This window comes from Parus major, chromosome 3 (assembly GCF_001522545.3).
Source record: "Parus major isolate Abel chromosome 3, Parus_major1.1, whole genome shotgun sequence".
Taxonomy (NCBI): Eukaryota; Metazoa; Chordata; class Aves; order Passeriformes; family Paridae; genus Parus; species Parus major.
The window spans coordinates 80,641,365-80,655,420 of record NC_031770.1 but is presented as its reverse complement, the minus strand read 5'-3'; the positions used below and the strand labels follow the sequence as shown (position 1 = coordinate 80,655,420).

General features: G+C 35.9%; 1 protein-coding gene across 1 annotated transcript in view; it reads left to right on the top strand.

The window, feature by feature from the left end:
• BCKDHB (branched chain keto acid dehydrogenase E1 subunit beta) overlaps nt 1-14,056 on the top strand; it is a 108,657-nt gene that overhangs the window by 62,554 nt on the left and 32,047 nt on the right. The gene's annotated exons all lie outside the window — the stretch shown is intronic.

The window sequence follows — 14,056 nt, the reverse complement described above, 5'->3', positions numbered from 1 at the left end:
GTACACAGGTTATTTGTTTTTAAGTGTTCTGCATGGATGAATACATGTTACCCTGTAGAAGAAATACTTACCATTACATTAAAAGTTGAGGTTTTATATATATTTTTTTAATTACTCTCTTTTGCAGTTTTGTGGATGCTTGTCTTACTTTATTTGAACAGCTTAGAAATCATGTACCTACTAGGCACTGTGCATAATGTCTGCTAAGCTAGAAATTTAACTTCCACTGCAAAGCAGGGAGAATGTGCACTATGAGATGCAGGGGAAAAATCTTCACGTACAGTCTGGTTTTAATGTTCTTTTTTATTTTTCTCATATGCTTATCCCTTGAGTTTCTTAAAAATGCATTCTAGGAATGTTGAAATCACAGCAAAAGCATTAAGGTCCAGTACAGTATAACATAGTGTAGCACACAGTGTTCAGAGTCCTCATTAGAAAAGTCTGCAGAAGTTGTTCTTGTATGTTTGTGGTGATGCTCATGCACATGTCGAGCTCGTATGCACAGAACAGCTTGGAAAGGCTGAGATGTACATCAGGATCAGTTACTTCTGGAGCATTAGGTTTCCCAAGTCCTCTTGAGCTTTCTGATGTTGTTTATACCTGTACCTCCTTGGATGTTTTCCCCTTAACTTGATTTCTTTCCTGTGCACATCAGTGGTACTGGTTTGTAGAAACACCTAAATTAAATGTGTCAATCACTATCTAAAGACTCTTTTTTTGATTTTTCTAGGATAGTTAAATTATAGGACTAGAGTGAAATGGGATTGTAAAATTCACAAAATATAAACCATGTAGGCAGTAATTAAAGCTTGGTTATTAGTCTTTTTATGGGGAGGAATAGAGTTTAATTCTGGGAGTGTAACTTTGAATTAAATATGCATAAGGAATCAGAATACTATGTTTCTTTATCTTTGTGCTACAGTATTTTAAAGAGTTGTTGTACTAATTTTAATGTAATTATATTAAGGTAAATTAATTTTTTCTACCAAAATGTTTTCTCCATTAAGAAGCAAATATTTGGTTCATGGAGGCCTCATAGCAGCCCTCCAGTATCTGAATGGAGCTTACAAGGAAGCTGGAGAAGGGCGCTTCATCAGAAGCTGTAGTGATAAGAAACAGTCATGGATTCAAACTGAACAAAGGGAAATTCATGTTAAATATATGGAAGAAATTCTTTACTGTGAAGGTGGTGAGGTATTGGAACTGGTTTCTCAGAGAAGCTTTGGATGCCCCATCCCTGGAAGTGTTCAAGGCCAGGTTGAATGGAGGAGCTCTAAGCAACCTGGCCTATTGCAGGGAGTTGGAGATCGATGAAGGTCCCTTCCATCCAAACCATTCTGTGATTCCATGATTTTTCATCTTTCTAAATAATCAGCATTTAACCTTTCTTTAGTAGATAGTCTCTGTTTAAACTAGGACTAATAAAGTCACAGGGTACTGTCAGCTGCGAGTGTAGGAAATTAATTTTCTTTATAAGTTCTTACAAAAAATGTGAAATAGACTCAATCAAAAGAGCCTGTCTTCCAGCATCTTGTATTATTATCAACAGAGAAAGCTATTCTAAGGTGAGCAGCAAAGTCAAAATCTAGCATATAACAAAGGAAAGCATGTGTTGGATTAAAAAGTGAGCTGAAAAAAAATCTTACCAGTAAATATCATTGAAAAAACATGGGATGCCAAACATTGCTAAAATTACAACATGATTTTTTAATCTTCAGACCTCCACTGAGAATGCTACTTAACTGATTGATCCTTCTTGAGGTGTTGTTTTTCATATCAGGGATATGTATGACAAATATCACTTGTTTAGAAAACAAAGTCGAAAATGCTTTACTAAAGGGCAATTTATCTCTGTCAACATTGAAAGAAAATATTTGTTTTATTATAGTTGCTCATAATTTTATATTCATCTTTCTTAGTAAACTAGGTTTTGCATCTTAAGAAAAACTGCTCTGTTACATATGGTCCCTCAGAATAAATTCAAATATAACTCTTCGGCACTGCATTTATCCATGACAAGTTTCTTTTATACAAATTGCCTGACTTGACTCTGTGTTATAACCATATTGTCATTACTCTGTATATCTGTTCTTGAAGATTCTATCATCCATACTAAAATTTTGATATGAGTACTTTAAAGATTATGCTACAAAAGAGATAAAAATAAAAAGCTACAACTTTTTGAAGAACAGCATAATAGAGACCTTGCTTTTCTTATTCAGTTAAAAGTATTGATTTCTTAACAGTCAAGTAAAGTCTGTATGTCTAATATCACTGTGCAGTTAAAATTAAAACAAAAAGTGAAATTCTCTTTTGCTGGATATAATACATACTAAGAATGCCAAAAATTGGGGATTGCAGTTGGCTTTAGTTTCTTCTTACACATGGAAGTAATAAGACTTCAATAAAATATGTCCAGTTGGATTAGATGGTTAGTTTCCATATTGTTATTCCATCCTTGCTGTGAGGTCTCATCATAGAAATAAGGTGAATAGAAGTACATAGGCTATTTTAAAAGTTAGTGGTCACATACACTTCATGGTGATATACAATTCAAGGAAAAGAGTACAAATGGAAATGATGGCTTTCATTCACTATCTATAGGAAAAAAATACATTGGATGCTTTTCTTCTTGAATATGAGAGATTGAAAACAGCATTTGGAGAGCATGTTAAATCAGATTTGTTGTGCGTTGAGTACAGAATATTTTAAAGGGGCACATTATTGCCCTAAGTGGTCATTTACTCTGCTCAGACATAAAATTAAAAACAAGAAGAGGTCGTGTACTTAAAACTCTACATGATAGGACTTTGCCCTTTGCTCCAGTGTTTCATATGTGCTCTCAATGAATATTATGAAGTGAGCAACAGATACCAGGACAAATTCAATACAGGTCCAGTTAAAAGTCTAAATAGGTTATATTCTGTACAAAAGCTTGCAAAACTGTCATGTTCAGCAGAGAAAGTGTTAAACTTGCATAAAGCTTGAAAAGCCTTGGGAGAGAAGCCCACTGAGATGTTACTTCCAAAATAATGAAGAATTGTGTGTGGAAATCATCAGTACATTAATAATTTGTAATTCCCAGAAACATAAATCCAGTAACTGTGTCCTGTTTAAAAACAAAAATTTTTTTTAAAAAGGGGAAAAAAAAAAGAGAGTGAACCAGGCAGGATGGAGACAGCACAAAGAGTAAAGGACTCTGGATTACTTCACAGGGTTGCTGCCTGTCAGCGCTGGGGACTTGTTGTGGGATGCAGGAGGAAGCATTTTGGAATCATAAAAATCTTGTTGGATGTTTAGGGAAGAAACCAAAACTGGAGAGATGTGAGGGCGAAGGTGGTTTGGGAAGTTACAGGTATGGGAAAACTGAGAGAGAAAGGGATAAAAATGAAGTTTGTGTTATGGCTTCAGTAATACGGTGGCTGCTATTTTCTGGTAGGGCTGAAATAAATGTATGGAAGTAACATATACCCTCCGGCATTGATCCTGCAAATACAGGAAATGTACACCTCAAGAAAATCTTGGTGGTTTTCTACCCATTCTCTGCAAGTAATGGCTGAAATTTTAAAAATAGAAAATTGCTCTAATAATTTTTAATGTTTTCATTTAAGGAATTTCAATTTTCATTTAGGAATTTCAATTTTGTTTACATTGATGCCATTATAGCAGGATATACCATGAAAATACATGCTGCTATTAAAATAAAAGAAATGCATATGAGTAAAGAAATTTGTCAGCTGACCTGGTAAAAGTCATTGCTGTCTATAAAATAACAAGTCAGCACATTGTTTTTTGTAGACAGTTGCACAGATGTGTCATTTCTTGCAGGAACAGAGCAATTCCGATTTGATTGCAGTTCCTGTCTTTGTAGCACAGTTTCTTTTCTTACTGCCTGGTAAGTGCTTCGTCCTTGGGCATCTCTCTGCATAGGGGATGTTGGGTCAGCTACCAAAGAAATGTACAGGTGAAGACAGCTCCGTCCTCAGGAGCCCTTCCAGCTCCAGAGTGTTTCTCAAACTTACACAGAAGTATCAGTCTTCCAGAAGACTGGTATCAATCAGAGGATAGGACTCAGAAGATTCAGTGAAATAACCTGTTTCTGAGAGTTGAGTTACATGATCTTATTTTTTCAAATCTTGCATTCTGTATCTACAAATTTGGTATAACAGTATTTGTCTGTTTGATAAGTAGTGCCTTAGATTTTTTCATCCTGCAGCAAAATAAGGCCTAATCTCCAGTAAGTGGTGTAATTTCCTGCTAGAGTGTGGCATTAAGGGAAACTATTAGATGGGCTGATTTTGTGAGAAGCATTTCAGGAAAAGTGGTTTTATCATGAAATACCTTTCAAAGACACAAATTCCAGAGCAGTTCTATCTAAAACAGGTTACCATGGAAAAAAATGTGCCTGAGAAAGTTAAACGAGAAAAAGAAATGTAGTGATTTCAGTGGTATGAACATATAAAATAAAATGAACTTGTATTGACTGATATTGAACAGGAGCTGTGTTGAGTAATTATTATTTTACTGAGTCCTAATGAGAAAAATTTCACCTTTCCAATAAAATGCTTTCAGAACATTTGTCCCACTTCTTCATGCCATTGTATTATCTGTCTTTAGAATTTGGCATGTTGAGATATTCCAAACAGTTCCATTTTTCCAGTAGAAGCTAAGGTGGGATTTCCCAAGGAAGCTGTAACAGTCCTCTGTGGCTCTCTGTGGTGCTTTGAGGAAGTAAATGCAGTGCAGTACTTAAAAATACCCATGAGACCAGGCTTAAGGTTCAGATCATGCACCTGTGTTTGTACTTAGCGCAAAAGGAACTAATGAATAATTTCGTCTGTGGGATTGGTTTTTGTTATGGTGAATAACATCAGATTTTGTGCTGGTGCAACTTAAAATCTTATTTTAATGAACAGGCTGTAAACTGGTATTAAAGTCTGACTTCATTGGAAGCAATGAATCTGGTGTAATTGTTATTAATTTAAAAGTAAGCGTTTTCATTCTCACAAGGTGTGTTGAAGCAAGTTGCCTTTTGAACTGGCCTTTGAGGCATAATGGAATGTGTATGTGTTAAGAAGCTGGAGGAGCTTGAGGCAGATATTGTTAGAACTACATATGGAAATGAAGGAAATTTTAATTGTTCTCTGTTCAGCTGAAGAAATAATAAAAAACCTCAAATATATTTCCCCAAGTTGATCAGAAAAATAATTGAGGCCAGCCTGGACAACTCTTTATAGGACACAGACCTTTTTCACTGAGTACCATTTCATGGAATAGCTAAGGAAAGATGCTCTGGACTAAATGTAATGTAGATGTCCAAGGAAAAGGTTCACTAAAACATGCAGGTACAGCAGTATATTTGTTCAGCTGATGTAAGAAAATTATTACATTTGAATTGATGTTTTTTAACTTACTTTGATACAATTACAATAGGCAGTAAAATTGGAAGAGATGAAATATTGACACAATGTGGTCCTTCATTTGTCATCCTGTTTAACTTTCACTATCACTCTTTTGGCACATCTAGCAGCAATCACAAACTACGATATAAAAGCCTGGTTTTATAGATCACTCCATCAGTTTCTGTCAGTAGGAATGTGATCTAGAAAATACTGGTATAGAATATAAAGAAAAGCTAGAATAAATACAGGCAAATAAATTCAAGGTGGTCATAAATTGTTTAGCAATACAAAAAAGAACATGGATTTGAAGGAAAAGAAAATCAAAGTACACAGAAATAAGCCATAATGATGAAAACCAGTATGATTCTTTTTTAAGTGAGGGATTGGGAGCAGTAAGGGAAATACCGGCATAAAGTTGCCATTCAGTGACTAGAGACAAAGGTACATGAAAATGTTGTCTGTGTTTATTAAATGTGACTCTAAACAGTTCAGCAAACTCCCAATTTATGATGCAGGATAAATTAGAAGCAATTTTTGCTATGCAAGTCTCAAGTCTTGCATAGCATTGAATATCACTACATTTTGTTACAAAATGTAGAAAATAAAGGTGAATAGACGAAATGTGACAACCCCAGGGCTTGTCAAGGGAAATGAAGCTTTATTGTTCATATATAAAAGAGAAAAGGTTTATGCACTACAAAAAATGTTTGAAAAGTAAGATTCAATAGTGATTCTGGAAAGTTCAGTAAAATCAATATAAAAAAAATCCTCTTTCAGATTAGGAATTTGATATATGAATTTAACGTGAATAGTTTGTATTAATTGTCAAGCTAAGAGTTATTCTTTATCTTAAAAGAGCTTTCCAAAGAGCTTGGAAACAGCAGTAAACATTTAGGGTTTTTTGTTTTTTGGTTTTTTTTAAATTTTCTTTTGTAAATAAAAAAGAACAAATTCTGTGCCTTGTACTCCACTGTGTGCCCTGTCCTTGAGCATTGCCCCTCACTGCTATAGTGCCTGCACAGTCCAGTGCTTGTGTGCCCAACTGTTGGGATTTGGTGGTTGTATTTGTCTGGCAGAGACGGCATTTTTCTGAACCTGTACCACATTTAAAAGAGAGGCAAAATCTAACAAGCAATGCCTGTTCACAGGGTGGTGCCTGGGACTTTGTTCACACTGAATGAGGCCAAAATTGTTTTGGGTGTTAAACAAATATTATTATATTTTGGCTCACTGCATGGAAGTATCATAATTTTCATTTGTCTCATGTTCTGATACCTGTACCCATACAGATGTCTTGGTTAATATCTAACAAATGCAGTACAGGATGTGAGAAATTCAGCAAGGATGAAATGGACTCCTAAGACATCATGTTTGATATGATAATGTCATAAAGTCCAATTTACCCATGAGACTTTATGCATACTTAATTTTAGTGAATATAAAGAAGAACAAATTCTTCTACAATGAAAACAGCAAATTATTGTAATATGTTATCAGTTCAGCTACAAGGGAGTGTTGTGTTCTCTCTAGGCTGGAATAGATTCAATACTGAGAAGAGAAAAATGATTTAATGAGTTCGATATAGCCAAATATTGAACAGGACACAGCATTCTGTACTGTGCAAATCTCCCAGATACTTTTCTTAAAACAAGCAAACACCCCCCAGGTCCTAAAACAACATTCAGCATTGGAAAATGAAGTGCTCAAAAATGGTGGTAGATTTCCATAAAATCAGCCCCAGAATATACTCTGTAAAGGTGTAAGCATAGAGTGTTTACATGCCCAGTTAGTCCAGTCTCTAGACATAACAAATATCAGAAAGTCTTTTTCATCTGCAGCTCAGCTTGAAATCCCTTCAGCTTCTGTGAAGCACTTCATGAAGAGGTCCTCACAAGAGCGGGCATGTGGGCTAAGAGTAGTCCCAGCCATGAGGTTGCTTGTGCACACTCACTCCTTTTGGCTTTGGGCATAGTGTCATTCTATGTGTGAGAGAGGACATGAACCAATGCCTTGCCTTCAGGTGGTGTTTCAGTCAGCCACTTGAGGCACATCCTTCTGATAGCTAATGATTAAACCATGTTTGAGTCCCGCTGGCACTGATTTGGACATGGATTTCTACACTGTGTGAGTGTGCCCTGTCTAATTTGGCTTTGGGTCTGTTCTGTCTAAAAAATATGGGATGGAGTAAGCTTTTCTTTTTTTTTTTTTTTCTTCAAGAGGCAGAGCCAAAAATGAGACAGGAATGTGACAGTTTCTATGGGCACTGGAAGGAGAGGAGTACAGTAAGCACTGCCTCACTGAAAGTTTTCTGTAGGTCAGAGAACAAGTCCAGCAGTAAGGTTTTGAGGGATGGTTCCCAGTGTATGTGGATAAATGCTCTCTCTTTTGGAACATGCTACACATGCTAGCTTTGCTGTTGCAGGACCAGAGTTCACAGATGAAAAGGATGGGTTGGAGGAGAGGTGTGTGCCCATGAACAACTCACCATGGATGGAACAGGGACAGCTCAAGTCAGTGATCAGGCTGACATTTATGGTAGTCAAAGCCCTGCAAGATATAGGCACTGTAAACAAAAGCATTCAACTGAGAAAAGAATATTTTTAAAATTTATGATTAACTTAAATGCTTTCTATGGAGTTACTTATTTTCAAGTAATGTATTGAGCAAAAACTTTCGGCATTTAAACAAAATAACCCTTTCCTGTCCCACTTTAAGCTGCTTTGTGTGTTAGGCAGAGGGCAACATTTCTTCCAGCTGTATCAAACCCTGTTTGTTTTCTCCTGTCAGAACTGGTTTTCCTTGCATCGGTGGGGTACAGAAGTGTGCAGCAAAGTACTTTTTTTAAAAAAAAAATAAATTTAAATTCCTGAAGAAGCACAAGTTTATCCCTGGGCAATAGAAGGGGTAGAGTGGCAGAATATGCTGGAAGTCATTGTGGTTCAGTGAAATCAAAAGTTTTGACTACTGAACAAGTCCAGTGTTTAATTCACCTTAATCACTCAAGTGGAGAGTATAAAGTGTACTCTTAGTGTATCCAATGAGGATATTTTTTCCATGTTCTGATATTTTATTTGGCATGCAAATGTTCGTATGCCTGAGGCTGAGCTCCAGCATTATTGTCCTGCTGATACATCCATGTTCATTCATTGTGATTTATAACTTTGAACAATGTGTTTAGTCTTCCATATGCTAATTCTGAAAAGGTCCAGAAACATGGGCACTGAGGCAGAATTAAAATTTTCTCTTTGCTGCCCCCCTTTTGAATTTTCATTTTCTAGCTATCAGGAATTCTTCTAATGGAACTTTTTTGTGTTTTTACTTACTCTAAGATAGAGTTTACATTTACAGTTTTAATGCAAACTGTTTTGATTAGAATCATGTTGTGATTCTAACATCTACATTTCTGATGGCTCATGAAGCTGATAGAAATGAAATGGTTTTAATCCACATTGTGAGGAGGGCAAAAAACCTCTGAACTGCCCATCCTATGTTTTCTGCTCTGTGATCCAGTGATACCTTCCTTCCCCCCCCCCCAAATACCATATTGTAGTTCAGTAACATCAGCATTTCTAACTGACATGTAAATACAGCTGATGATGATTTAGGAGAACATCAAAACTGTGAACTTCCCTCTAGCAATTTTGGGTCCCTGTTAAGCCTATTACTCAGCAGGCCTTTATACTACACCCTGTCAAATCACCGACTTGTTGCTTAATGAAAATTAATATAAATAAAGTTTTTTGAAATTCTGACTCTAGTCTGATAACAGACAATCTGTGACAGGGCTCTAGAATAAGGCAACTCTTCAAAGCAACTACTAATTCAAGGATATTCAACTTTTCTTCTGCCTGAAAACTGAACAATACTGCATGTAATTTGCTTTATTTTGTTTGGTATTATCTTTAATTCCCAGTAAATTATGAGTTGCTTTAGAAGTGCTAGTAAGTTTTCCTTGCAGTTTATGATAGGGAGCCCAGGAGTCCCCTGTAAAAGTGTAATAATGACCTTTCTTTCAATTTCCAGTTCTTTGGAGCTATAAAAAACTTCTTGGGTGGCTAAAGTCACACAACCTTTGGCATCATTTCTCCAAATGCCTCAGTGGGATGCTAGAATCCTTTACTAGACATAAGAATAGCAACTTAAAATGTACTAAGGCACCCTGGCAAGCCAGAGTAAAGAAAAATGTGGAGTTTTTAAATTGTACTGTATGTCAGGTTTCCTTCTTTGGGCCATATAATCAGTATTTTGTCTTACTGAAAAAAATATTTTAATGCGTTGGTTTGGGGTTGTAAAGTGCTGATTCGTGCAAGTATATTGTATTTATTTCCTGGCCTTTCATATTTTAATATGGCTATTAGAAATGATCTGGATAGGCTATTAGTATAGAACAACAGACATAGTTCAGAGGAGCATGATTAGAGAAGAGTGGCCTGTGGCATATAAAAATCTATGCAGAATAGGGGAAAATTAGAGAGCAAAACAGAAAAATCTATCTATGTTAATGTCTCAGTGAAGTTTTAAAAATAAAAATGTAAGGAAGTTTGCCTTTTTAGTTTTCTTGCATGTTTAATTTGATTAATACATAAAAGGCCTTTAAAACAGTGTGTATTTATTGATATTTTATGTGCGCTCACAAGATCAAATTATTTCACTTCTGTGGTGAATGTACTTGTAGGAGGGTATGTAAAAAGAGCCTCTTGAGCTCTTCTGAACTTCTGTCCTCTTCCAGAGTATCATGAATTTTATACTGTTGCTGTTGGCCACAGTAGGATTTTTAATATAGAAGAGAAAATGAAGGGTGCAGTTTTACTACCCCAGAGAACTAGTCTAGGAGCTTCTACTGCTTCCTTGAGAAGGGAGCTGGCTGATCTTCCTGGGGCAGACATAACTTCCCAGTGCCCAGATATCAAACCTGTCTTAAAGCCTCAAACCTGGATCTACTACAGTAGGGTAAGTTTTGACAGTGCTGAGTGTCCATGTTATAGGTAGTCACAGAAGAAATTTTCGAGTAATGTTATTTGTCCAGTAGTCCTTTTGAATGCAAATGAGAACATGTTCATTGCAATCATGTAGGGATCTTGCAGTTATAGTGATGCAATTAAAAAGCTGCAAAAGTGATTAAAGCCAGTTAAAAATGCCTGAATAGCAGACATAAGCCCAGAACTAGTTTCCAAGAAAAAAAAGTTGCAGTAAGTTACATGAGAGAAATAACCACACTGGGAGAGAAAGTTGTGTGTCCATCTCTTCCTATGGTCTTATCTGTGACAACATCAATGCTAGAGAAAGCTCTATTCTGTAGTGTAATGCCACTAAAAGAATGAGCTCAGGTGCTCCTAGTTGTGTGTATAATTCATATGTTGTATATCAGCAGTGCCTGTGATGCTTTTTGTGGTTGTGCTGTTTGCTACCACACACATCTAGATGTGTATAAGAGACAGGGTGCTCCTAGTTGTGTGTATAATTCATATGTTGTATATCAGCAGTGCCTGTGATGCTTTTTGTGGTTGTGCTGTTTGCTACCACCAGCAGCTACCACCTTTTGAAAGGCAGCTTTATTGAAAGAGCTGTAGCAGTACTGGCATCTGCCTGCATCGTGTTGGAAATGTTTACTCTTACCACACTTAACAGTGATCATGGTGAGCAGGAGACAAAGTTCTAAGCACACAAAGCACAAATCCTTCTAATGACACTTATCTCACAAACTGAGAAGGGTGGTGAAGATCTAATGCTTGTTGTGACTGAGGAGGGAAGGAAAGGCTGCTTCCTCTGTACCAAACACTGAAGTGATAATCTTATAAAAATTCAAAACTGAAAAAGTTTCTCTACAAAGATCCAAATCCATCTCTTATTAATCTGCCTCTATCTACATTAATCTACAGAAGTTTCTAAAGTTTCTGGAAAAGCTGATCTGTGTAGCTGAAGCTGGAATTGTTCCTCAGATACATTTGCTTGGAAATAATATTTTGTTCCCTGTCATCACTGGAGACATGCCTTTTGTCCATGTTCCAGCAAGTGGTGTGCTCATCACCCAGCTGTGTTTTGCTGAGACACTAAGCATGCAAAAATGACTAACAGCAACTTAGATGTCTAAGGAGTGCAAATGTCTTCTTGAATAGATATTTGAAGTGCGCACAGAAGTGTTTCACTTTTTCCCTATATTTTTTGAAAACATGCCATTTCTCCTGGACATTTCAAAGAAACTGCTGTCTTACATTTGGAATAATGTATATTAGGAAAGAATATAGATAAAATGTGACCTTCCACTCAAAGCAACATTAAAAAATGCCTGACTCTTTGCCCAGGAGGTGGTAGGCAATACAGGCTGCACAGATTTCAGTCATTATCTGGATACCATATCCCCACATGTTTCTGGCATTATAAACTTGACTCTGAGTTGCCCACAGTGAAAATGTAGGTCCTGGTGATGAAGTCTGTGGAATGAAGATTTCATTCTGAATACCTCTTTTTTAGTATTCCACTTCTTTTGCATGTCAGTTCATGGAGAGGATGGTTTGCCCTAAGAGTCTCCTGTTTTTTTCTTTAACTGATTGCACATATGTACCATTGGAAAGCTCTACTTCTTTAAAGCAATGATTATAGTGCTTTGATTTTTTTGTACCTTCTTTTGTTCAGCCAACAAGGTTAGTTCTGCTGTGCACTGATGAATAATCTTGCAATAAGTAAGTAGCTGAAAAGTGCCAAGAAAGAATATGCCAAGATTGTATTCCAACTTTACAGTATTAGGAATAATGTGGATAGATGTGTAAAAAAAGTATGTCACTGTGTGTTCTAGAGAGGAAACATTTCATGGTTTTGCCTAATTTTGCTGTAATTAATTTTGCTTAATTTGGTTGTAACAAAAATTTTGTTCTTTGTAACATTATAACAATCCTATATGGCTGTGTAATTTATATTGCATGAATATCCAGTACTTATATCAGGAGACCTAAATGAAGCTGTACAGCAGCCAACTGTAAGAGTAAACTTGTAACTTGGACACACTTATTTTAAGCTCTATTAGTCAAAATGAAGTGCATTTTTTGAGAGAACTCGATGTTCCTCAACACAGTGATTCGGTTCAAAATTGCACCCATGCCACATGAAATGGTAAAAGCAGCAGTAAAGAAGGAATCTTCATTATCCAATGTCCTGCCTTGCTGGAAGTTTTAAAAGGCAATGCAGTACATTTGTGGGCATCACACAACCATCTGACAAATATGCCACGATTATGGTGGCTCTGTCATGGAGAGTCAGAAAATGAAATTCTGTTATTTTTACCTTTGTTTTTAAAAGCCATTTGTGAGACTCTCTGGTCTTCTGTTTTTCAGTCCTTCTCATACATGTTTTCTTTTTAGAGGTGTCTGTTTTTTTCCTTTATAAGATACCTGTAGTTAGACTAAGAAGTCTGTATTTGGTTACCTAAATATATGCACTGACATAAATGAAAACAATAAAAACTCCGCAAAAACCTCATCTGTCTTGACACTTAGTATGAAAGTTCTGCTTGCTTCTTTTTCTCAGAACTTCTCATTCAAGAAAAACTGAGTGATTGAAAAAAGGTTAATCTAATCTACTCTAAAGTAATCTAATCTCCTAGTTCTTCCTTTTAAAGCTGATAGTGCATAAATTATCTGCAGAAGAAATGAGGGGAAAATGTCATAATCACGGTGGTACTTCTTAAAAAGAAAGTACTGAAAGAAAAAGGAAAGGTCTGTATCTAAGTTTCCTGTTCAAAGGTGATTGAACCATTGAGATCCACAAGTCATTAGTTAACTTTGGCATAGCTAGCATTTCAAAAGTTCTTTGTAAAGAAGCTTTTCTACTTTTTGAGAGAGATCTGATTTCTACACAGCAATTTTACACTCTTAATTGTGTGGCTGAAAAGGTGTTGGGTTTTCTGTCCATATCTGCCCATTTATTTACTGGTTTCAGAACTTCTTTAAATTTAGAGAGTGCTTTAGAAATAAGAAAATATGAAGTTGTGTGGTTTAAAAGGTTCTCTTAAAATGGATTGTAGATTTGAGAGTATCTTATTTCCTGAGGCAGCAGCACTTTCATGTTTAACAGTGACATGTTTGATAGTTTGCAAATTTAAATGATGAAATTTGTCTCCCCATGGACAGAGATTGACACTTGGCTTGCACATGTATTATGCCAAGAGATACAAAAATCTATTATGCTAATATAATGATAATTTATTTTGAAATAAGAATAAAATCAATATTTGGAATAAAAAATATTTTTCCTGTCCTTTCTTTTGATTTATTTCCTTATCTGTGGGCTGAACTTGCCCCTGATCAAATGTTATTTATAGGTGGGATGGCTTTCAAAAAAGGATGGCTGAGAATTTTTGCAGACAATGTTTCAGAAATTTTTCCGTACTGAATTCAGAATTTTCATGTCATAGATGTGAACTTTTTAATCACTTACCTTTTAGAAGGTTGTGTGACTTCTTTGATGATGTGAGTACATAATTTGAGCCTCCTGTGGTTAAAAACATGGCTTTCCCAGGAACTGATTCAGATAAAAGATGCAGATATAATATATAACATTTGTTGGATGGAGGAATATCCACTGTGGTAAAATAATATTTTTTTTTTCTGTTACACCGATCATATATTTTGTATTTAATGTGTGCAAACTGTCTGATAGAA